Source organism: Vespa velutina, chromosome 4, assembly GCF_912470025.1.
Source record: "Vespa velutina chromosome 4, iVesVel2.1, whole genome shotgun sequence".
NCBI lineage: Eukaryota > Metazoa > Arthropoda > Insecta > Hymenoptera > Vespidae > Vespa > Vespa velutina.
Window position 1 is genome coordinate 4839966 of NC_062191.1, and position 24692 is coordinate 4864657.

A 24692-nucleotide genomic window follows, 5' to 3' on the forward strand; every position below is an offset into this window, starting at 1 on the left:
CGCGAATGCGAAAATGTTTTTTCTTTTTTTTTTTTTTTTCTATATCCTTTAACGAAATTTTAAAAACAATTAAGTTATGACGATCGAAAGCGTAAGAAAAAAAAAAGAAAAAAAAAGAAAAGAAAAGAAAAGAAAAGAAAAAAAAATTCGTTCAAATATCTATCCCGTCGGTGAAATTGAATAGATCGTAAATATTATAACAGATCGGCTCGAATTGGTTGAAAAAGTTAAACGATCGAGAATCCAGCTAGAAGGAAAAGCGCAGGGGAAATGCGCAGGAGATCTTTTTATCCCTTCGAAGGAAACGATAAAATTCACATAAAAGTAAGTCGTGCAAATTCGCGAGGTCCGTTTCGAATTGTCGAAAAAGTATGGTGGGCACGTTGAATTCATTGTTAACACATGTCACATATGTGCATATAAGTACATAGATACCTATAATACCTGTTATATATATATTTATATATATATATATATATATATATATATATATATAGTATGTGTAAAAAAAACAAAAAGGAAGACTCACCTTGCGGCTACGAAGAATAGGATGAGGAGGAGGACGTAGAGGTCGCTGCGCAACGGCACGCTGGCTAACTCGTGGTGTAGAGTTGCGTTTTAGCGACTTCCGATAGTAGAATAAAAGGTAAAAGAAGATGACCGGAAACAGGGGTTGTTGCCCTTTTCCATTAGAAGGGTCGTCGTTTTCCAAGCTAGTCCATGTCTTTCCTCTTTTCGGCAACTGGAACAGCACCCGATGAAACTTGATATCTCCTTCAACGAAGGACACAGCCGCTAGGGACATCGGATTTGTTGATTGCACGCTCGAATTTCGCGTTTTTCAAGGATCAATCCTCAGTCTTGGTGTCTCTTTCATATTTATACGGATAAAGGTTGGAGGAAGAAAAAAAGAAAGAAGTGGAAGAAAAGTGTGATACGAAGGAAGAAGAAAAAAACGAATGAAAGAAAATTAAAAAAAAGAAAAAAAAAGAAAAGAAAAGAAAAGAAAAGAAAAGAAAAATATGTCTACCCGAATGATCGAATTGAATATCTTAACTGAGAATTTTTGGGTACTCTCCTCTCTCTCTCTCTCTCTCTCTCTCTCTCTCTCTTTCCCTCTCTCTTTCTCTCTCTCTCTCTCTCTCTCTCTCTTTCTTTCTTTTTCTTTATTAATCGACAAGTACGATCGAATTTCACTGAGTACGATTCAACGACACTATTACGAAGGAAGAACTTTGAGAACTATGGTTGGAAGGACCGGACCGAGAAGAAATAGAAGTCGACGGCGTCGCGTGGTGTCGTCGGCGATTCGCTCGGAAGCGTACTAAGCGGACTGGTGAACGGAACGGAAATACACGACGGTTTCTCGGGTAAGAAGTTACCTCGGTTGCTCTTTGCCAAAGCTCTCTCGGTAGCTTGACTATGCGAAAAGACGAGAGTCGATAGTTAGAACGCTCGACAGGATTTACTAGACTCCGCGACTATACCCTTCTCTCTCTTTCTCTCTCTCTCTCTCTCTTTCTCTCTTTCTCTCTTTCTCTCTTTCTCTTTCTCTCTTTCTCTTTCTCTCTTTCTCTTTTTCTTTTTTTTTTCTCTTACGGACATACATATACGCACATACACGCGCGCACACACACAGACACACACATACACACGCACACATACACACAATCGTTGTACCTTCTAGCAAAGGTAGCAGAGCAAGGCGCCGCGAGACGAGTTGTTGTGAACGACACGTAACAACGACCGCCTCTCTTTGCCTCGTACAGCACCGTCGCAAAACCGTAGGATGGAACCCGAGCGAGCCAAGCCAATCAGGCGCCCACCGTATCTACCTGCGGACTGCCTTCTGTGTAGCACCTGCAGGCAATATGCTTTGGCTTTATACTTTGTAAAATGCCGGCTCCTCTTGATGACAGATCCTATGCGAACTGCTTGTTCTCTTTCTTCTTCATCTTCTACTTGTTCTCTTTCTTCTTCATCTTCTTCTTCTCTTTTGCTCTCTATCTACCTATCTTTCTGTCTCTCTATACCTTCACCCTTTGCTAATTCACTCTCTTCTGTCTCTTTTTCTATCCTTCCTTATCTTTCGACATTGAAAACTTTCGAAAGAACATTTTCTTGAAATAAAATCGATCGAGTTTAATTTATCTTACGTTATTATATGGTATTGTCTTTGTAGGATGAATCATTCAAAAAAAAAAAAAAAAAAAAAAAAAAAAAAAAAAAAAAAAAAAGAAAGAATGAAATAAAAGAAAGACAAAAAAAAAGACAAAAATCATTCAGTACTACATATCAGAATATCTTTTGAAGAGTTTTTTTTTTTTTTTTTCATATTGGTAATAAAATTAAAGAATAAATGGATAAGCGACATTCGATTTTGTGAAAATGATTCTTTTGTTTTATTTTGAAAAATCTATATCTAGAACGAGATATTACTTTAGTATGCGAAGGGCAATGGAGTAGTAGAAAACTGTAGTACAACTCCACGGACAGTAAAACTCGAATGAAGACGCGAACGTAGTCGAAGAGAGAAGACACTAATTGAGACACTAGACGCCTTTTTGCTACGGCCATTTCTTCGCTTTAAAGGCTCTCCTGTAAATATGAAACAATGCTCCGTCAAAGATCGAACTCTCTTGTCTCTCGGAAACGTTTAACTCTTGACTTGGACATCATTCCTTGTGGTATTAACCAAGCAAGCTACCTCTATTTCTTGCTACGTTACCACACAATCCTGGAGACCACTCATTATCCGCTATCATCATTATCATCATCATCATCATCATCATCATCATCATCATCATCATCATCATCATCATCATCATCATCATCATCATCATCATCGTCATTATCATCATTATAATCATCATTGCCGTCGCCATTACGATCATTGGCATCGTAGCGAGTCGATTGGAAAGAATTGTTTTAGTTTGTTCACGATATTTTCTTCTTTATCTAACTCGTAGATATTTCACATAATCCTAATGAAAAATGTCCAACGAGAAAATAAAATCAAACCATGTATTGCCATAGTTTATTGTCCAAATAATAAAAGACACATCGAAATAAATCCTCAAATTTCAAATACATTTTATATCGAGGGAACAATAAGAATTGTAAAATTTTTCTTGAATTTTTATGATCCACGAAGTGAAATCGAAATTTTCAGCAAAAATTCTAATCAGCTTTAAATTTTATCTTGCTCTAAGAAATAAGGGATAAGAAAGAGAGAGACAGAGAGAGAGAGAGAGAGAGAGAGAGAGAGAGAGAGGGAAAGAGAGAAAGAGAGAAAGTAGAATAACGTTATCGGAAGAATTTACAGCTTAGTTGCAATCGTGAAAGACGACGAAGGTTTTACTGCGATTCGCGTTTGAAACGATCGATGAAGCAGCCTCCATGGCACATTGTCCTTTCAGCTACCCTTTAGCCGACCGTACGCAACCGAGGAAATGCCAGGGAAATGGATAAAAATAGGCAAGTAAATCGGTTTGCAAGGAGGGAATCTTTCTCGGTATTTTAATGGCACCAACGACAACAAGAAAGACCGACGACTATCTACACTTCTACGATCCTACGATATACACTTTATAATGGGAAGCTTTTACCAAGATTGTTCTCATAGATATTTACTCTAAAAAAACTCTAAAGAAACTCTAAAAAAAAAAAAAGAGAAAAAAAAAATATATATGCATATACATATATATCTATAAAGAAATATCAGTATCAATGTTTTCGTTTATTTTAATGGTTTCTTTTTTTTTTTTTTTTTCTATTTCATCAGATCCATTCATAGACAAGATCTATCTGATTCAATTGTCTATCTAATCTAATTCTTTTTTTTCTTTTTTTTTTTTTTTTATGTCCACAAAAAAATTATATCACGCGAAAGTTATGGCATTACTTATACATGATAAGCCAAAAGTTTCTGGATAGTCTGAAAGTTCTTAGATGAATCAAAAGTTTTCAAATGGATCAAAAGTTTCTTAGATAATTGTAAAAATTAATTTTCACTCTTTTTCGAGACTTTTTAAGATAATGATTTTTTTTTTTCATATTGCATAACTACAAGGCTAGGTTGAAAAATTATAAGTCTAAAAAGTCTCGAAAAGGAATAATCAAATTTTAGAATCACTTAGGGATTAAAATCAACATTTAATTCACCTTGTACTAATATAATTATATCATATACTTAGTATAAATTATACTTAAAAATCATAAAAAAAAAAAATTTCGAATATAAATTAACAATAACAATGATGAAGAAATAGAAATATCTAAATGTATGACTTAAATTACATGAAGTTATAAAAAATTAATTATCTTAATAATAATAATTTTTCTTTAATTGCTGGTTACATATATGTCCATAAATTAAAAAATAAAATTCATTAATATTTACACGCTATTATGAATTTGTGAAAAAAAAAATGTTCTTCTCTTTTTATTTCAACGATCTATAAACTGAACAATTGGACGAAGGTTAGCTTTTATCAAGATTACGACGGTCTTAGGTTAGGCGATAAAACATAATAAAATGCTTTCATCGTCGACTACATTAGATCTGATTGCGAGCCTCGTGATTCTGGGATCTTCAGGCAAATCCTTAGGCTAGGTAAGTACAAATTACGTCGAGCCTAAATCCTTTACGAACCCGAATTGCACCTCGACCTTAACGATCATCTTAACTGATAAAGCCTCTTTTAGTTCCGCGAATTTTCTCCTTTCAATTATAAATGCAATTTTTGCAATTTTTTATATTACTCAAAATACTCTTGAAAATATTCTTGATTGAAGCAGATAGTACCATTCTATATTTTATAACTAGATATAAGTATAAATAAATTCATAATTTAAAATATAGTATAGTATATTAAATAGAATTTAATATACACATGTATAATTCTTTCTTTTTCTTTTTCTTTTTTTTTTTTTTATATTTCTTCAGATATGTATATCAGAATAATAAATTTAGAGTACTTTTTTAAGTTAAAGAATGAAAAATTTTAAGAATATATATACACTCATATATCCATACTTTCAACGATCATTATAAAAATATTAATATTATCATCAAATACTTGAGTACAAAAAGAAAGAATAATTATTCGTTTACGATTCAACATTTTTAATTATCTAGTATGAATTCAATTACGTGATAAATATAAAATTAAGTATATTAAAAAATATTACGTTAAAATACTCCATCAACGATAATACTTCATTTCTTCTCTGTAACGTGACAATAATAAATAAAAATCTAATATTATACGTTAAGTGGCCATTACTTGATCGAAATGCATCAAACGTCCTTGCCGACTTTATCGATTTTCTAATCGATATTTGATCACTCTATCCTTCGACCGCTCGTTGATCAAAAAGAAGTTTATCTTTGATTAACGTATCGATGACGATATTGTTTTACTCTTAGAAAATAAAAACTTGAAATACCTTTTATCTTCAACGCAAGTTCAAATTCATTGTTTGCTCACGATTACGTCGATTTTAATAAAGAAACAAAAAAGATTCCTCGTAGAAGTCTTTAAAAAAGAACATAAATTACGCAATTTCTTAATTCATAGCAAAGTTTAGAAACAATATTTTTTTTTTTTAAGTGAAAAAAAAGGATTGAGCAAAAGAAAAAAAATCAATTTTTTAAAAAAAAAAAAAAAAAAAAAAAAAAAAAAACGTCGACAATTTTATTAAGGGCAAAAATTAATCATTCATGAACGTTCGAATTTTTTTTTACATTAAAATGATAAAAATATATAAAAATTAATGTATCAGATATATTTTATATAATTGATCTTTTTCGTTATATCATTGTAAATATAATCTAGAAGAATACAAATTATTTATTGAGTTCGAATAAAAGAGCAAAATGTAAAAAAAAAAAGGAAGAAAGAAAGAAAGAAAAAGAAAATATCGAATAACAACGATATGAAAGATAATTAACGAATCAATTGAAAAAAAATTTCGAAAGGATTTGGAACGTACGAAAAAAGAACCCGTGTTGTCCTTTAAATATATATATATATAAATATATATATATATATATATATATATATATATATATATATATCTCCGTGTGCGTACAAAAGCGTTTTATGATTTCATTTCTAAAGGCTATAAATTCATTGGCCCTTTTTCTTGCTTAGAACTTTGTATACCGACAGAATTTGTTTCGTTAATGATGATGAACGATAAATTACAACTTTACAAACCCAGCTTGGGCCATTTAAGTCCACAATGGTCATCCTATTTGAGCCTAACTGCCTGCATACTCTATGATATCTGCTATAAACTAATAAACGTAAAACACATCGTATATAGACAGACGTGAGAACGTTGTAAGAAGTTAGTTTTCAATCTATATATGTATGTAAATACATACATACAATATCTCTAATGTCTATCTAGAGTATATTAAATCATCATAAACGAATAGATCATAAGATCTATATCGTATCTTTTATATATTAATTAATATAATATATTATTTATAAATATATATTTATACTGCTATATAACAATTTTATATATATATATATATATATATATATATATATATACATATAAATGATATATTTATTATTATATATTTTTATATATAAAAATTTTTCTATATATAAAATATTTTTATTTGAATCATTGAAATATATATATGCATGAATTGTTTATTGTTATACGTGTTTGATTACATTCCAAGAAATTATTTATAAGGGACGAATATTCTAACGAAACGAATTATAATCTATATTTTCAAAATCATGATGATTTTCGATGTAATACAAAGAAAAAAAAAAAGAAAAGAAAAGAAAAAAAGCAAAGAGAATAAAAAAAAAGAACAAAGAAAAAGGAGAATCAAATGGAAGTTAAGAAAACGAGCCCGGCCATGATGGCGATCCCGAAGGATGAGATGGTAAGCTATTAAGATGTCGTGGGTTGGACCTAAAATCACAAGACGAAGCTCGAATTGGCCAATCGTAGAAATTATCATCGAATCTCGTTTCTCCCATCTATTCACGACTATCACGTTTGTCGATTTTCGTTCCGCCGAAGAAAGATGATTGTTAATTAAAACTCCTTCGTAATTCTTACCAACCTGAGGCGGTATCCTTTCGAGAAAACGATAAAAATATTTAACATGTTTATCGCGATATGTTTAAAAGATCAAGCTACTCGACTATTCCGACATTTTTGAGAATTCTCGAAATAAAAGAAAAATTAATGGATTCGAATTTTGGAAAGCAATAAAAAAAAAATTTTTTACCATATTAGCTAATTCTTTTTTCTTTTTCTTTTCTTTCGTTTTTTTTTCTTTTTTTTTTTTTTTTTTTTTTTTTTTTTTTTTTTTTCTTAAGGTAACCTAAGAGTTTCAAAAATTTCACGAAAGAAGCATGATACTTCGATAAATGAAAATTCTTCAAAATTATCGTAGAAATATTTTCTGTCTATATAAAAAAAATATATTATTTTGCCATATAATTTTCATTTATATTATATATAATAATTATGACATATCTATATGCATATCATAATGTATAATATATATTTAATATGTATATTATAAATTTATATTTATATATAAGTATAGGATAATTTCGAGATTTAACAGAAGAATTTTCAAACTTTCATAATATTCTTGATTTTTATGTACAGTGAGTATTTTAGTTTTTTTTTTTTTTTTTTAGTTTTTTTTTTTTTCTTTTTTAGTATTATATTAAGTAGAAAAAGAAAGCTCTTCGAAGTTTGACGAAATCGATATTAAAGTACCATTAAAGTGTTACTCCTTAAGTGTCAGTGTGAGAACGATAGTGACGATTCACGTTAGGATCAGTTTGCAAGAAAGAAGGTAGCATGTACGTGGCTTAACGTAAAGAGGCCCTCTCCGTGCATGTTATTCGGTCCACGATGTCGGTGTTACGTCGTCCAGCACGAGACGACACAGCGGCAAGGTGAAGAGCCGCACGGTAGGAAGGCGGGGGAGAACATAAGAGCTCATAAATGCGAATTTAAGAGGCGCAATAAAAACACAATGAAATCGAGAGTGAACGAGCGAAAGCACGTGCTTCTCTTTCTCGACCGACGGATTTACCTTCTTCGAATAACTTTGAACGAATCTTAGATCCAAGAGATATTTAGCTTAAGACAATTAAGTTAAATTACTTAACTACACTTTATTTTTCTTCTTATAATATCGATTGAAATTTTATATTTAAATATTCTCAATAATAACTGGACCAAACGTCCGGTTAATTTTTATCATCTACTTATCTACTTTTTATCTATATCTATAAAAGTATTCTTTTTATAAAATCATAATCATAACTTCATACATTTTCAAAAACATATCAGACTTTATTTTTATTAATAAACTTTTCGAGAATATAAATCTATATATATATTATATATACATATATATATATATATGTATATAAAGGTGGCAAAAGTGATTACGTCACGTTTCGTACAATAAATAATTCCACGTGAATGATTATAGAAAAAGAATTTGTCAGAACGATTAACGTTCAAACGAAATAGAAAATATAAGTGCGAATAAGTGTTACATGTGTCTTTAACGGTAAAGAAAAATATTCGACGTTCTAAATAAATGTTAACGAGCTGTTACGTCGGTGTCGTCATTTCTCATTTCCTCTTTGTACAAACGCAAAACGTTGCAACTATGAAATCCCATTTGTCGTTATAAAACGATCACCCGCTTTTCCTCAGTCGTAGCGTTTAAACGCTATATTCTCATAAACCTTCATCCGCAAATATTTTACTTACCGAATAGATTTCACTGTACCAAGGTCGTGAAAAAAAAAAGAAAAAAAAAACAAAGAAAGAGAGAGAGAGAAGAAAAAATAAAATAAAAGAAGCAAGGAGATGTGTCCCTTTCTTATAAACGGAACGATGTTTCTACCCTAACGATTCGTTACAATGGTTTCCCTTTCTGTGTCCTTCAACGACTAATCGGGGTAGAATGTAAAAAAAAAAGGGATCGCGAAATTCCTTCGAAACCCTTCCGTTGTATGTACGCAGAACTAGATCACTAAAATAGATCATCTTTTATGATTACTATTCTCACAAAATTTTAAAGAAAATTTTCTCTTTCAACGTTGTTCTCTTATTAAAAACTGCACGAAAAAAATGCATGATTATGAGATAATAATAAGAAAAAAAAAAAAGAAAAAAGAAAAAAAAAAAAAAAAAAAAAAAAAAAAAAAAAAAAAAAAAAACAAAATAAATAAATAAAAGATTGTTATAACCTACAATTTTTTTACATCTCGTAAATTTATCAACAACGATACAATGGAATTATTATATAACGGCACACATACGTTATTTAAACCTTATTAACGCATATAGAATCGCCAATTATAACTTATAATAAAGATAAAATATATATTCGTAAAGAGAGGAAAAGAAAGAGAAAAAGAAAGTTTGCAATGGCGATCTTGTTTAAAAAAAAAAAAAAAAAATAAAAAATAAAAAAAAAATAAAAAGAAAACAAAGAAAAAAGAAGAAGAAGAAGAAGAAGAAGAAGAAGACAAGAAAATTATTATTAATTTTAACGCGAAAAAATTTATATAGATTAATTTCAAGGATATTATGATAAATGTCTGCTATATGTATAAAGTCGCAAGAAGGAGTTTTGCGTTCGCTAAGAAAGTGTAAATTCCATGGAAACTCAGTGGCAACACTGCCTTCCACGTAGAGAGACGCAGTATCGACCGCGGCCTCCGGAGGCCAAACCATCTCAACCTCTTCTCTCCTCTCTTTCTCTGTCTGTCTCTCTCTCTCTCTCTCTCTCTCTCTCTCTCTCTCTCTCTCCTTTTGCAGTCGAGTCACTACTATCCAAGTTCCACCACCCTTTTACCTTTTCTAACATTCGCCAGATATAAAATAACCAACGTCTTTAACAACCCTCTTCTTTTCCTTTTTCATTAAACTTTAACGAAATATCTTTTGATTATACCTTTGAAAAATATCTTTTCAATTGATCAAACAAAAAGAAAGCAAAAGAAAAAACAAAAAAAAAAAAAAACCAACAAAAAAGCAAAAAACAAAAAAGAGAAAAAGAGATAAATTTAAATTAACATCCAAGTTAAATGGAGAAATTAAAGGTCATCAATTTATAACACATAGCAGGGATATGTGTTTATATTGTTAAATACGAATTTAACCTTGACCCGGCAAGACTACGGAAACTTTAAGAATCTCGAAATCTCATTGGGGATTATGAAGATAAAGAAAAAAAAAAAAAAAAAAGAAGAAAACAAAAGAAAAGAAGAGAAAAAGAAAAAGGAAAAATAAGAAACTAATTCATTCGTTGAAATGCTATAACGTTAATAAACTTGCTCTACCTCGAACATTCTCCTGGTGGAATTATCGAGATAACTGTTTCCTTGGTTATTCGTTCCATCGATCGTGAGAGAATATCTTCGTCTCTCTCTCTCTCTCTCTCTCTCTCTCTCTCTTTCTCTCTCTCTCTTTCTTTCTCTTTAACTTTAAATCCAATTTACAGTTGGAAGACCAATCGAGTATGTGAGCAAGAGAAAAGAAGAGAGAAAAATATATAGATAAAGAGAGAGAGAGAAAGAGAGAGAGAGAGAGAGAGAGAGAGAGAGAGACAAAGAATGAAAGAAAGAAAAAAAAAATGAAACGATAAGACGAAGTAACGGTCGAAGGAAGGCGTTCGTGTTAAAGTACGCTCGTTAAGAGTAAAGAGAACTGGTTACGATCCGGTAGGCTCATAATTGATAGATAAATCGCGGAACCACGGTAGTCCATCAATCGCGAGTATTGCGAATTAGGCGGGGTCAAACACGTAAGGACGCGAAAGAACACGTTAAGAAACTCATACTCAGCTTTTATTCGCAATGTCCGCCAGGCATAATTGCGGACGAGCAACTCGTCGTACTTACTTACTTACTTACGAACGCATACGCGTAAACTTACATTACGATCGTACGAGGAGTTTATGACGAGGTTTATTCCATATACTATCACTCTGTCTTTTGCTTACCCTTTTTCGCGATTTTCACGAACGATAATATTTCTTTTGAACTTATTAGACAATTCATTATCGAGAGTTACACGATTCAATTAACGGTTCGATAACTAATCGACACGATAATGTAACGAATAGATACGTTTGTGATAAATTCGTTAATGAAAATTTAATTAAGCGACAGAAAGACGAATGAAATGATGATCATTATCGAAGAGAATGAAATTAGTTAGTTGGTTAGTTTTAGTTATTTTTCATTTTTCTTTTTCTTCTTTTTTCTTTTCTTTTTTTTTCTTTTGTTTTTTTTTTTTTTTTTTTAATACTTAATTAACGATAGCTTTAATAAATAATAAATTTCGACGATCCCAAGCTAAACGAACGATATTTTGAATTGTTCATTTTTAGCGACGGAAAAACTTTTCGTACCTTTCCCAATGACAATTCTAACTCAAGCCCTTTTCCATGACACTTTTCCATGACATTTTTCCATGTAATCGGTTAATAATGATCATGTAATAAAAACTTTCCGTAAAGTTTGCTTTTTATTCGCATTCCGTAATTACTCAATCTCTCTCGGCTTATTTCGATTCCGCACGGTGGTAAAGTTAACATGGTAAAGGACAACGTTCGCTTTTTCGATCACGAATGGAATCGAGATTCTGAGAAGGCTCCCAAGATGGTGGAGGAATTCATGTACCTATAATCAAGGAGAAACAGGTTCTCCGGAGCTTCAGGTAGACACGAACGAAGAACTCCTCCGTCCCTCCCGTTGAGAAGAATCAACGAATCTCGAAGAAACATTACGAATTATACATACATGTATATATATATATATATATATATCTGAAAAAATAATAATTCTAAAGAGACCATTATTACTCACAAATTTTATCATCGTTGATATTTCTTTTTTGTTTTCTTTCCTTATAATTCAGGATGGTATTATTAAAAAATTATCTTAATAACCTTATTACCTTAGAAAATTACGAAGGATGTTAGTCAATAAATTTCATTTCAATTTCTATGCTAATTTAAAAAAAATCGTTTCAATCTTTAAAAACAAAAAGAAACATATCCACACATATGCATACACACGCATACATAGAATCACACCTTTCGCCAACACACGCACACACACACACACACACACATACACACATAGTCGCTAACTTGTAATATAAGTTCTCCTTGAATAAAATCAATCTCATTACTTTTCCTGACGGACCACGTATTTCGATGAACGTTCGAAAAATCCATAAAACTCAATAAAGAGTAACACGGATGGATGCACTTCAAGAAAGAGAGAGAGTAGGGGAGAGAGAGAGAGAGAGAGAGAGAGAGAGAGAGAAAGATGGAAGGAAAGAGGAAAGGAAAGAGGAAAGGAAAGGAAAGGAAAAGAAAAGAAGTCTACGTGGGAGTCTTCGGGAGATGTACGATGAAAAAAAAAAAAAAGTGAGCTATCTAATGGATGCGAATATATCGCTGTAATAAATTTTGCAAAAAAGTGGAGAAGAGGTCAGGAAGAGGGGATGCGTAAAGGTGTGGACTCGTTCCTTCAACCGTTCGTTCCGTAGGGCTCGGCTCGTTTCTTGAGTTTCACGAAGGAATAGAGAAGGATGGATAAAGGATGGCGGGGAGAGGGAGGAGGGGCTGGAGGAAAGAGAGGGAAAAGAAAAAGAGAGAGGAAAAAAAAGAAAGAAAAAAGGTAAGGAAAAGCTTCGCAAGACTGGAACGAAGTCGTCACGTTTCCGGTACGTGGCTACTAGGTAGCCATCTTGCTCAGCTGTTAGCCAATAGGAAGTAAGGTCGATGCGACCTGGGGCTGCAACTACCCCTCGAATGTTCTAAAGCCAACCCTCCGGCCTTTTCCACGGACGGATCAATAAATGCCGAGAACGAGACTTAAGCGCCGACGCTGTTGCCCTACTATATGAAAACTTTAATCTGAAATATATTTCAATATTTTCTAAATAATTCAATCGATCAATTCGAGAATAAAAAATATTTTGAATGAATCACATATTAATTAATGGAATAATCATTTCGATGCGTCACTTTATTAACCCTTAACGAATATTCTGAAGGGATAGAAATAAGTCGAAAAAGAAAGAAAAAAGAAAAAAGAAAAATGTACAAAATTATGATTAAAAATTTTCTCAAAGAATAAAATTTATCGATTAATCCTTAATAAAGATGTATAAAAATCTAAAAAAAAAATTATATATATATATATATATATAAAATCTAACCAATCTATAGATAGACCTTAACGAGATCTATTCTTTTTATTGAAATGAAATTTCTACTTCGATCTTTTCTACCCCGTAACTCAAAAGGTAGGGAAGAAAACATGGCCGCTGCTCTGTTAGTTAGCTAAGCTAGTAGGTAGTAGTAGGTATACGTTCGATGGGTGGAGACTACGGATGAAGGCTAGTGCTCCAGAGAGAAAGAAGAAAGACAGATGAAGAGAGAGAGAGAAAGAAAGAGAGAGAGAGAGAGAGAGAGAGAGAGAGAGAGAGAGGGCGTGAAGCCGCTAAGACAAGAATCCCAGAGGGTAAGAAACTACGAGATGGAACAAGGTAGACGGGTAGATTGTTTTAATTTTAAATGGCTAAACGTAATGAAAACTTTTCTCATCAAAGGCATCATTAATGCATCACGCCATCTTGTATCTCTAATCAAACGATACAGTCAATGATGTTTCTAAACGAATACGTCTCTCTCTCTCTCTCTCTCTCTCTCTCTCTCTTTCTTTCTCTTTCTTTTTCTTTTTCTCTCTTTCTCTTGACATATATTTATCTTTATCTCTATACCTAATTCTCTAAGTTAATCTATATTCTATACAAGATAAGATAATATAACTATAATATTTAACTATAATATGTACATTATTTTTTTTTTTTTAATTTTTATACGAAATTCGAAATGTACGCTTCAATATAGTCTATATATATATATATGTGTGTGTATGTGTGTATATATGAAAGATGAATAAAAAAATCTCCCATATGACTTTTGTTTCTCTTTTTTTTTTTTTGCTTTTGTTGTATATTTTTAATGTCCTCTCGATTAAAAAGTCTATCCCATTTGAGATCTTTTCGAAGAGCATAGAGAGAAAAGGATGCTCGAAAGATACAAGGAAAGATGTCTTATTTGAAACAATGTTTCTTTTTCGCCGAGGAGGACCGATCGTAAATCCTCATTTCGAATCCCGAGGCTCATATAAAATCCCACTGTGTCTGATATCCTTTCTGCACGGTATTCTACTCCTTCTCCTTTCTCTCTCTTTCTCTCTCTCTCTCTCTCTCCCTCTCTCTTTCTCTTACTCTCTTTCTCTCTTTCTTTCTCTCACTCCATTTCTCATTCTATCTTTGTCTCCATCCACAGTCTACTTTCCATTCTCATCTTCTTTCTCCGCAAAGTTTCGCTTGCGAGTCTGCCGGAGTTTCACAATGCCGTCATATATTCTTACCCTCTTTGATATATCGCCCACGCCAATTTTCTACTTTAAAAAACGAAATTCTGCTTCGTTCGGTTGCCATTCTTATACATCACGATACCAATTCGAAACAACGACGATACATATCGTTCGACTATATATCTACTTATTTAATTAGAAAAGAAAAGAAAAGAAAAAAAAAAAAAGAAAAAATAAGAAAAAATCATACTATTAAAAATAGAAACACAACATCCGACATATATGAAAATATTTTCAAAACGATCGCGAACTTGACAAATTATATCGTAGAAATACAATTCCTTAGCCGTAAGTACAAGTGAAGAATTATTATTTTTAACGATTAAAGAATCACCCCGAATGCATTTCAACTCTAAACGCATAAAGAAACGTAACTCGTGTGTTAAACCTGACGTGTTAAAGTACAATGAGCAATCAAAAATAAATATAAAAGTTAATTTACGTTTTGAAAGACGGCGAGTTTGACGAAAAAAAGGGAACGAAAGTGGGTTAAAAACTTGCATAAAAGGTGAGAAACGTACGAAGAACACGCGTGTCCATGGCTACATACAAAACATATGAGAAAGATACAGAGAGAGAGAAAGAGAGAGAGAGAGAGAGAGAGAGAGCAAAATGCAATTTCGTTCCGCGTCTCGCACGATATGCGTGGTGTCCGTTAGCAGCACATTGGCAAGAGCGTTTCGAGAGTGTCGAGTGCCGACGGTCCATTATTTACGCCTGCTCGCGAAAGATCTTCGTTTTATAAGGTGATAAAGATGAAGGAGAGTACTCTCTCTCTCTCTTTCTCTCTTTCTCTCTCTCTTTCTCTCTCTCTCTCTCTCTCTCTCTCTCTCTCTGTTTCTCTCTTCCTTTCTCTCTTTTACACGTACTCGTTCGAAAAAGGACAAAGTTAAAAGCATTGCAAGAGATACGAGATCTAATATGCAAAACCAGAGATTATCTAAATGATTTAACTTCATGATAAAAGCCGATGAATATATTCGATTTCATTAAAATAATAGTGAGGATAAATCGTTTTCGTATTAAATCAAAGGATTTCTTCAAATTGCCAATGGCGAATGTAATGTATTTATATGATAAGAAAAAGAAAAATGTTAAAGGAAAAATTTTATCTATCTATCCAATAAAGTCAATAATTACAGATATTATGATAACGTGTACAAGAAAGAGAGAAAGAGAGAAAGAGAGAGAGTGAGAGAGAGAGAGTACTCTTCTTCATCCTTATCATCTTATAAAACGATAATAAAGATAGATATGGGCAATTTTTTAAATCTAATGATGAGTAAATTAAATCGATTAAAAATATATTTCGTTATTTGATATGTTTCTTTTGATATCAGAGAAATGTGAAAATTTCCTGAAATACTTTAGGATTTGAATTTGTCATAAGAATAATATGAATTATATTCGATGATGATCGATGATCATTGAAAAAACAAAAAAAAATAAAATAAAAAAAGGATGTTAAAGATTTGGATGAACGGATACTCACAGATCGTATTCATTAGCAGTCAGGTACGGCACATGCATCGTTCTGCTTGTCCCTCGAATGGCTATCATAAAGCCATTAACTTTATTATACCGAGCCATTAACTTAAATATTACGACTTGCGTGTCGCGGAGCTTCAAGTTTACTGATTTATTACAAAGTCAGATCGTGACTCCTCGCTCTCGATACATTTCCAATTATCGAATTTCAAGATCGATGGGAATTGATTATGATATTGTTAGAATAGTTTTGGGATATATATATATATATATATATATATATATATGTATGAAAAGTATCAAAATTCATATGAAATCGATCGTTCATTCGTTATTAAAAATTTTCAACAGTTCGTATCTTTTAATAAAGACTTGCACGTATAAAAAAAAAAAAAAAAAAACAATTATAATTTTTTAATAGGTGTGTCTTTTATTTATCTACTTATCTAATTGCAAAACATATATATATATATATGTATTTATTTATTATTTTTATTTTGTATATATAAAAATACACAGCCACATTATCTTTTTTCTCCTTCTCTTCAAGACGATTCCCTCTATCCTCTATTGTTTTAGGGCAAAGCAGATAATAAAATTGTTCATCTGTACATAAAGTGCAACTGTATATATATATATATATATATATACATATATTGAGTTTCGTAATAACCTTCGATATAGCTAATACGATGCGACGTGGGCTTAGAGTTTGGGAAGAAGCTAGGATTAATTTAATGAACATAGCGCGGGGAGAATAATATGAGCGGCTATAAATAATCCAACGTCGACTCGTCAGGATACTTTGAAAATTGCTTCGACGATATTAAACGGCCCGTTTCCGCGTTTATGCCTATATATATATATATTTATATTCTCCTATTGACACTATTACTGTTCGCGCAGAGATGAAACTTTTGCTTCCTTCTTTTTTTTCTTTTTTTTTTTATCTCCGACCTACCCCCAGTTCCCCTTTAAAAAAAAAAAAAAAAAAAAAGAAAAGAGAAACATCGAACACTGAATTACATTAAAATTCATCCAAACGACTAGATCGAGAAGCTCTTACATAAACGTATAACGGTATGATTATTACTAAATATATAATTATACAGTGAGATGGTTGATAGTCAGGGGAGGAGGAGGTGGGAGGAGGAGAAGGGGAATAGAGAATAAGTCTCGTGAAAATAGACGTCACGCGCGACAACTTTACGATTCTATGTTGAACATTATAGAAGTTCGCGAATAAGTACGCTCTCTAACGCTTCCGATAAACATGAAATACGTTGACAATAAAAAAGACATTAGAGTAAATTTATTAAAGCCGCGAACATCGTCGATCTGTAATCAACGTGTACCATTCATTGATTTCCCTTAGACATCAATGAGCAATCCATATCCCAGCTTATGCGTATAATTACATATATGTATAGTATATAAACGATCCAGATTTGTTGATCTCGGCTCTCTCATTAGAGATTTTTCGCCGTCCATCGTATTTAACGGATAATCAATTATGTATATATCGGTACTTTTACGGACCACTAAACTCAACGTATACAAAGTACACAGACGCATTAAATTATAATCCAATTTCAAACGATACTTAACTTTTTTTTTTTTATTTCAATCTATCTCTAAGCCATACGCAAAAAATTAAGTTTCATTATTAAATTATTCGTACGTAGTTGTTAACGGAAAATTCATTATACAATTGGATTTATATCTACTATAAAATTTAATAAGTATCATCGTCAAATATTAAAAATAAATAAATGTCTATGGGGCTCGATTCGTTTCATTTTATCGTGTAAAATAATTTATCTAATTGTTCCATATAACATGTCATTTTTATATCATCTATTTTTCTTTTTTTTTTTTTTTTCTTCTTTAGATTTTGAGTAACTATCTAAACGAAATTCTCAATGATCATTATCGAGAGCTTCGTATTAAGTAACAAAACTTTAATCGTATTTTGAAAACATTTTATATATATACTTTTCTGATATAAGTAAATTAAACGTTTTAAACGTGAAACGTTTTATATACGGTGAACGTTTCTAAAACATAGACAAAAGAGAAAGAGAAAGAGAAAGAGAAAGAGAAAGAGAGAGAGAGAGAGAGAGAGAGAGAGAGAGAGAGGGAGCATGAAAGAGAAGGGAATTTAGTATAACGGCGAGTACAAGGTGATTTGTTATTTAAGGAAAAATATCTTGAACGATCTTACGACGAGTACTCTTTACAGAAAATTATAGTAATCCAGTAGCATACAAAGTAGATAATTCGAAAAACGATTATTTCAACGAACTATGTTGAAGGATAAGAATAAAAATTACGTAGAAAATAACATAATTATAAGAGAGACTTCTATTCAGAAGAAAGAAAAGAAAAAAAAGAAAAAAAAAAAAAAAGAGAAAGAAAGAAAGAAAGAAAAAGTAAAAACACACGCTCGCAAGTACGTAAGTACAAGCTTTCATTCGACATTTCGAAGAAAAGAAAAAGAAAAGAGAGAAAATGAAAGACCAGGTGTTCGCCATCGAAAATGAAATTTAGTATTGACTATAGTTGTTAAATCTTAGCTGGTGAAAGTAATGATAAAAAAAAAAAAAAAAAGAATATAAAAGGAGAAAAAGAAAAATCAAAAATCGTTTTAGTAAATATATATTCGTTATAGCTCGTTACTAAGACGTAAAAATTTATAAAAGAGATTTACGAAATTCTTGTTTTACCTTCGACAAGTTGTTGGAAAGGTGGCGAACCAATGGCGACGATTCTTCTTCGCCGCATGAGGAGCCCTACGAATCAATAATAATAATAATAATCTCGTTAGATCGATTGAAGCATTTCTTGTTTATATTTGTAGTAAAATAAATTCAAGATATATTTTATTTATTAATATACCTATTATATGCGTAGGATATATAAATAATTATTTAATAATTAAATCGGTATAATGATATAAATAAAATATAAAATGAAATAAATATATATATATATATATATATATAGTTTATATTTAATATGTATGTATATATTTTTGTTGAAATTACGTCGAAGAGAAATTGGAGGCTTACACAATGTGAATCTGACGAGAAGGAAACTACGACTGATTGGTTGGTTAGGTCGTTACCATTGAAATATTGTCGTATTAGATATCGTAGGACAAATAAAAACAATAAATCAAGGACGACGCTAGTGCCCTTTTGACGAGCGATAAACAACGTATGTACGTACATACATAGGTACATTCGTGAAGGACTCGCTAAGAGTTAACACGGAAGCGCAATTTGCGGACGCTCGAAGGCATTGTTAACCGCTAATGCAACGTTACATCGATAATATACCGAGCTTATTCATATTCGACTAAACGCGTGAAGTTTATTAATGGCATAGAGTCGAGAAAGTCAAAAGCATTGCTAGATCAGCTAGGATATCCTCGTAAACACGGATACGAATGTATGTACGTTTATGCGTGTGTATGTACGTATATATGAGTATACTTTTTACTCACTTCCTGATTCATTGTATATTTCATTTATGTTATATTAAAGAACTTATCTATAAATACATTTTACATTGCGTACAAAAATATATAATATATCGTGGTAAATACATATGTTTATGTATCGTGAAGATATATCTCCCTTATACATTTTTTTAAATAAGAATGAATTAAATAATTATTAAAGTTAAAAATGTATGTATCGTAGTATAAAGATCGTGATAATATATCGTTCGTGTTTTATATTATTTTATTAAATAAATATCTATTTAATCGAATATTTTTAAAAATTATTCGAAATAAATATATTCCGTGATATTTCGCTAATGCTTAATAGCTGATATAGGATTTATTTTAATATAAAGTTTTTATCTGATCGTTCTTAAACTTGAAAATTAATGAAATTCATTAAAAGTATTTATCAAAGAATTTTCTCAATCGATCTATCTGTACGATTTCTATATATCTATGTTTGCAATTCTTCATAATCATTCTTAAAAATAAATATATAGGAACATATTTAATATTTTTATGAAGGACAAGTAAACGATAAAACAATGAAGGAAAACAAAAAAAGAAAATAGAATAAATCAATTTATAATAAATACTCGAATTCAAATCGAAAGATCGAGAAATGAACGAAATCATTTAAAATGATATTATTTAAAATTACAAAGAATATCATTTTAAAAAATATTAATGATAATAAATTCTCACCTTATCGAATAATGCAAACGATTGATAATATTCTGACGATGGCACCGTCGGAATCAATGAAACGAATCCATCCGACGGATATCGAGTATCGTAACGAATTATCGTCGATTTTATTCGATGAAACATCTTAGATAGACGTTTTAATATATTATAAATAAACGTGGAATTAGATAGGAGAACTTAGACAGTCACACACGCCGACAGAACGACAACTGAGAGACGGTCTTTACGCGAGTTGAACGCAATAGCGAATAAGAAATGAATGAAAAAGGAAAGAGGAAGGATTTCGTAGAAAGGCATGACCCTTACAACGCATAACCTTCGTTCCGTATTAGTTCCGACTCTTGATGTTACCGCCTATGTGGTAGGAAAGGGGGGAGGAAGGGTGAGAGGCGGGGGAAAGGGGGACAAAAAATTGGAGTATTGACGGAAAAGAAATTTTTTCATAGGCAAAAAAAAGAAGAAAAAGAAACGGCATCATTTAGAAACGGTTCTTGGCGTTGTCCAAGGACAAGCCTTCTTCGTGAACGATCGTAGTCATTTCTATTGTTAAATATCATTCATGACCTTGGAAAACTATATCTTTCTTCTATACCTCTTTTCTAAACTAAAGTTACTCGTTCATTCTTCGCGCTACGTTCGAAGGACAATCATAATTAAATATATATTTATCAGGATATTCTGGAAAAATTATTTTCAGAAAAAATTATTAGCATTTTATGCTATTTTAAATTCATTCTATTTATCATTTACGACATATCTGTCGACGTTTATTAACAAGATAAACAGCTAATATGATTAATGGTAATTAAGGAAATTGCTGTATGAACGAACGATTTTATTAATTATTTCAAATGAAAAGAATACATTGGGTTTCTCATAAACGATACTCTCTCTCTCTCTCTCTCTCTCTCTCTCTCTCTCTCTCTCTCTCTCTCTTTGTCTCTATCGTATAAGATATATTTGATATTAATATTCATTGAAATTGCTAATCGTTAACAACGAATAATTACACCGATTTCATCATTATTCTTCGATGATGCGTTTTCAGGCGACGCTAGCGACGCCATTTCTTCGTTGGCCGACGGATGGGAAGAACCATCACTTGTAAAATATTTCTCTTTAAGGATCGCTTTAATCTCACAAAAATATTGATATAATTGTCGAAATAATTGCTTCTAGATCGATCAATGAATTTTCTATAAAATATATAATCCAATTTATCGTTCTCAGTTCAAATAAGTCAAATTTAATTTCGTCGTTTTATGACAAATTAAAGAAAAGAAAGGAAGAAACGAAAGAGAACAAATTAATAAAAAAAAGTAGATATCAAAAATGTATTGCGTATCAAATATTAATAACTAACGTTTAACATTTAATTAAGATTTGTTAATTTTTCTAAATGATTTATTTTTTTATCAACAAGTCTCAAAGACGAATATTCAAAATTAAAGCTAAATAAATAAGTGAATTTTATACAGGGTTACTTGTAAATTTTGGAAATTTGTGAAAATTGTAGAAAAATAGCGATGAATTAAATTAAAGAGATATTATATTCGAGCATTTATCGAGTTTTGGAGTAATTGTTTGTTTGTTTTTCTGTTTTTTCTTTCTTTTTTTTTTTTTTTTTTTGATATCGTAACATACGATGCTCTTAGCAAAAAATTTTAATCTTTTGATTCTAGAAATAAAACAAAAAGAAAAAGAGAGGAAAAAGGATTTAGATAAGTCAAAGAATGAAAATGAAAAGAAAAGAAAAGAAAAGAAAAGAAAAGAAAAGAAAAGAAAAGAAAAGAAAAGAAAAGAGATATTCTTTCGTTTAGCAATTCCTTCAATATTATGGGTCCATCAGTTTGATGACGGCTGCTTGATAAGATTCGTTTTCATCTGTTCCAGCATCTAACGATCGTCTTGAAAACGTTCTAACCATTCCATCGGACTTTTCCACCAATCTACACTCTCCTCGTCATAGACGAAAGCAATCATCCCTTCGCGTGACGTTATAAATCGAAAGTCGTAACGCGTCCTGTCTTGAGACGTAACTTACTTTACTTTTGCTTTTTTTTTCCTTCCCCTTTTAGCTTTTTCTTTCTTTCTTTTCTTTTGTTTTTTTTTTCTTTTTATTTCCTTTTTTTGTTTTTCTTTTTTCTTTTTTTTTTTTTTTGCTTTATTTTTCCTTCATTTTTCTTCTCTTATTCTTCCTTTCTTTCTTTCTAGCTACACTTCTTTATCCTTGCTTTGATAATAATGATCGATATAAGACAATCTCAAAGAGGTCGCATTTAATTTAAGATATATACCAATGGAACATACCATTTGAAAGCGTATAACTTTCGATTCTCTTTCTTTGATGATAAAAAGCAAGAAAATTAAAGAATAAATCGACAATCGTTAATTATTTAATTGTCATGAAAAAAAAAGCAAAGAAACAAAAAGAAACAAAAAGAAAAGACTAACGAGCTTACTGATTAAACTTCTAAATGAATGAATCATTCTATCAATTAAAATTTAATACGTAAAGATATAAATATTGTATTTATATTATTTTTAAATATATTATATGTGTATTATATAAATAAATATTTTATATTTCCTCACCTCTCTCTCTCTCTCTCTCTCTCTCTCTCTCTCTCTCTCTCTGTTTCTATGTCTGTCTGTCTGTCTGTCTATTAATATTTTGTACTAAACGAAGAAAATCTGTTCTAACTATTCCACGAATAACCAAATGAACCTATGTTAAGTTTTTCCAAGAAATTAGTTTTAGTTTTACCGACGTTGAAGAATTATTATTTTGAAAAAAAAGAAAACCGGAAAAAGGAGGAGGGTAAGTTCGGTAAGGGCTAAAGAAAAACGTTTCGTTTCGTTCTCTTACTCGTCAAGAAAGAAGATCGAAGGGAGAAGAAGAATATCGGTAGCATGCGAAGCACGCTCAAAGCGTTCCTTCGAAGAAGAAACGTTCTTCTTTCGTGATATATGACTTCCGTACGTTGACGGAATATTTGTTTTATATATAATAATAAATCTAAAAGTTTAATTCCATGATAAAAAATATGAAAAAAAAAAGTTTTGAAAACGTCACCTTCAATACGCTAATTAATGTTTTTATTAACGTTCATTAATCGACCTTTTTTTACGTAATTATCTTTAAAATTCGTTCGGGACTGATCGATCAGATTCGAAAAATTCTCATTAACATCATCTATTCAAAATTTAATTTATTTTCTTTTAAAATTAACGTACATACTTTCTCATCTTTTTCTGATTAAAAAACAAATGATTATATCTCGTAGTTTAATTATATCCCTTATCGATAATACCTTCGTTCCATTTATTTCAAAATTTTTATTCCTCGTAGATCGAAAAGAACATTGTCGCAATGAAGAAAAAAAAAAGAAAGAGAAAAAAAAGACGATAAAAAAAAACGAACAAAAGAAAACAAAAAAAATGAAGTGAAAATAAAGGACAATAATAATAATAATAATAATAATAATAATAATAATAATAATAATAAAATGAAGAAGATTAAAGGGAGAGTGAATAAAAATGGTGGGTTGATAAGCGTCTTGGTCGTACAATTCACCGAACGTCGGGTTATCTCTGGCTCGACACTTATTTTAGGGAAGAAATGGGATTCTAACGAATGCACTTAGGTTCCTCAGAGCGTACGTATAAAATCGTGGCAGTCACGAGTATATAAGCGTACCACCCTTGAATCGAATATGTGAAAGTGCGAGAGTGCTTACGAGTATCAGAAGGAATGTTTGTTTGTGTTTGTTACTATCTCTCTCTTTCTCTCTCTTTCTCTTTCTCTGGTTTTATCTGTCGACTCTCGATATCTCTTTCTCCAGTTCAGCCTCCTCGTTCGTGGAATGTAAGATATTTCACGAGTGTCCCTAAGGAGCACCACAGCGAACGACGTCCACGACCGTCCACGTCCAAGGAGGATGCAGATAATCCGAGTGTTTATCGCCCAGACTAACCAGAGAAAAGGAGCAAGTCCGAACAAATGCTCCCTCTACCGCGTTGTCGTCTCGGTGGCCATTTTTCGAAGGACACCCAGCCAGCCACTCCCGTTCTCTTGGTTACTTCGTTGCTTGCTTGCTTGCTTGCATGCCAACGACACCTTCTTTCCTGTCCTTGCCCTTTTCCCTTAAAAGCTATTACTATTATTACCATTGCTACTATTATTCGATACCTATTTCTTCTTCTTCATCATCTTCTTCTTCTTCTTCTTTTTCTTCTTCTTTTTCTCTCTCTCTCTCTTTTTTTTCCCCCAACTCCTCCTTATTTCTCTCTTCCTAGCCGGAAACGTCATGGATTATAAATTTCAGACACAACCACTAACGTTTCTTTTCCGTTCTCGCGTTCCACCCTCTCGTGTTCACTGAGGGTATAAGAAAGATAACCCTAGGTCCAGCCGACCGTTTTCTCTTCCTAGATTCTATTTTATCGTCTCCGGTTTGTCTCCAACTCCAACCCCTTTTAACGATATA

General features: G+C 31.5%; 1 protein-coding gene across 4 annotated transcripts in view; it reads right to left on the bottom strand.

Annotated features, from left to right (window-relative positions):
* The window catches only part of LOC124948405 (homeobox protein abdominal-B-like), a 69760-nt gene that overhangs the window by 35510 nt on the left and 9558 nt on the right, over window positions 1-24692 (bottom strand). Inside the window, exons 2-3 of one of the 4 annotated variants that reach the window (XM_047491975.1) lie at window positions 18710-18775; window positions 530-742 (exon numbers count right to left, since the gene is read on the bottom strand). The gene's annotated coding sequence lies outside the window, so the exon portion shown is untranslated. Of the gene's footprint in view, window positions 1-529; window positions 796-1382; window positions 1558-1680; window positions 2040-18709; window positions 18776-24692 lie in introns of those variants that run through there. The other 3 variants (XM_047491976.1, XM_047491977.1, XM_047491978.1) reach the window with 3 other exon arrangements.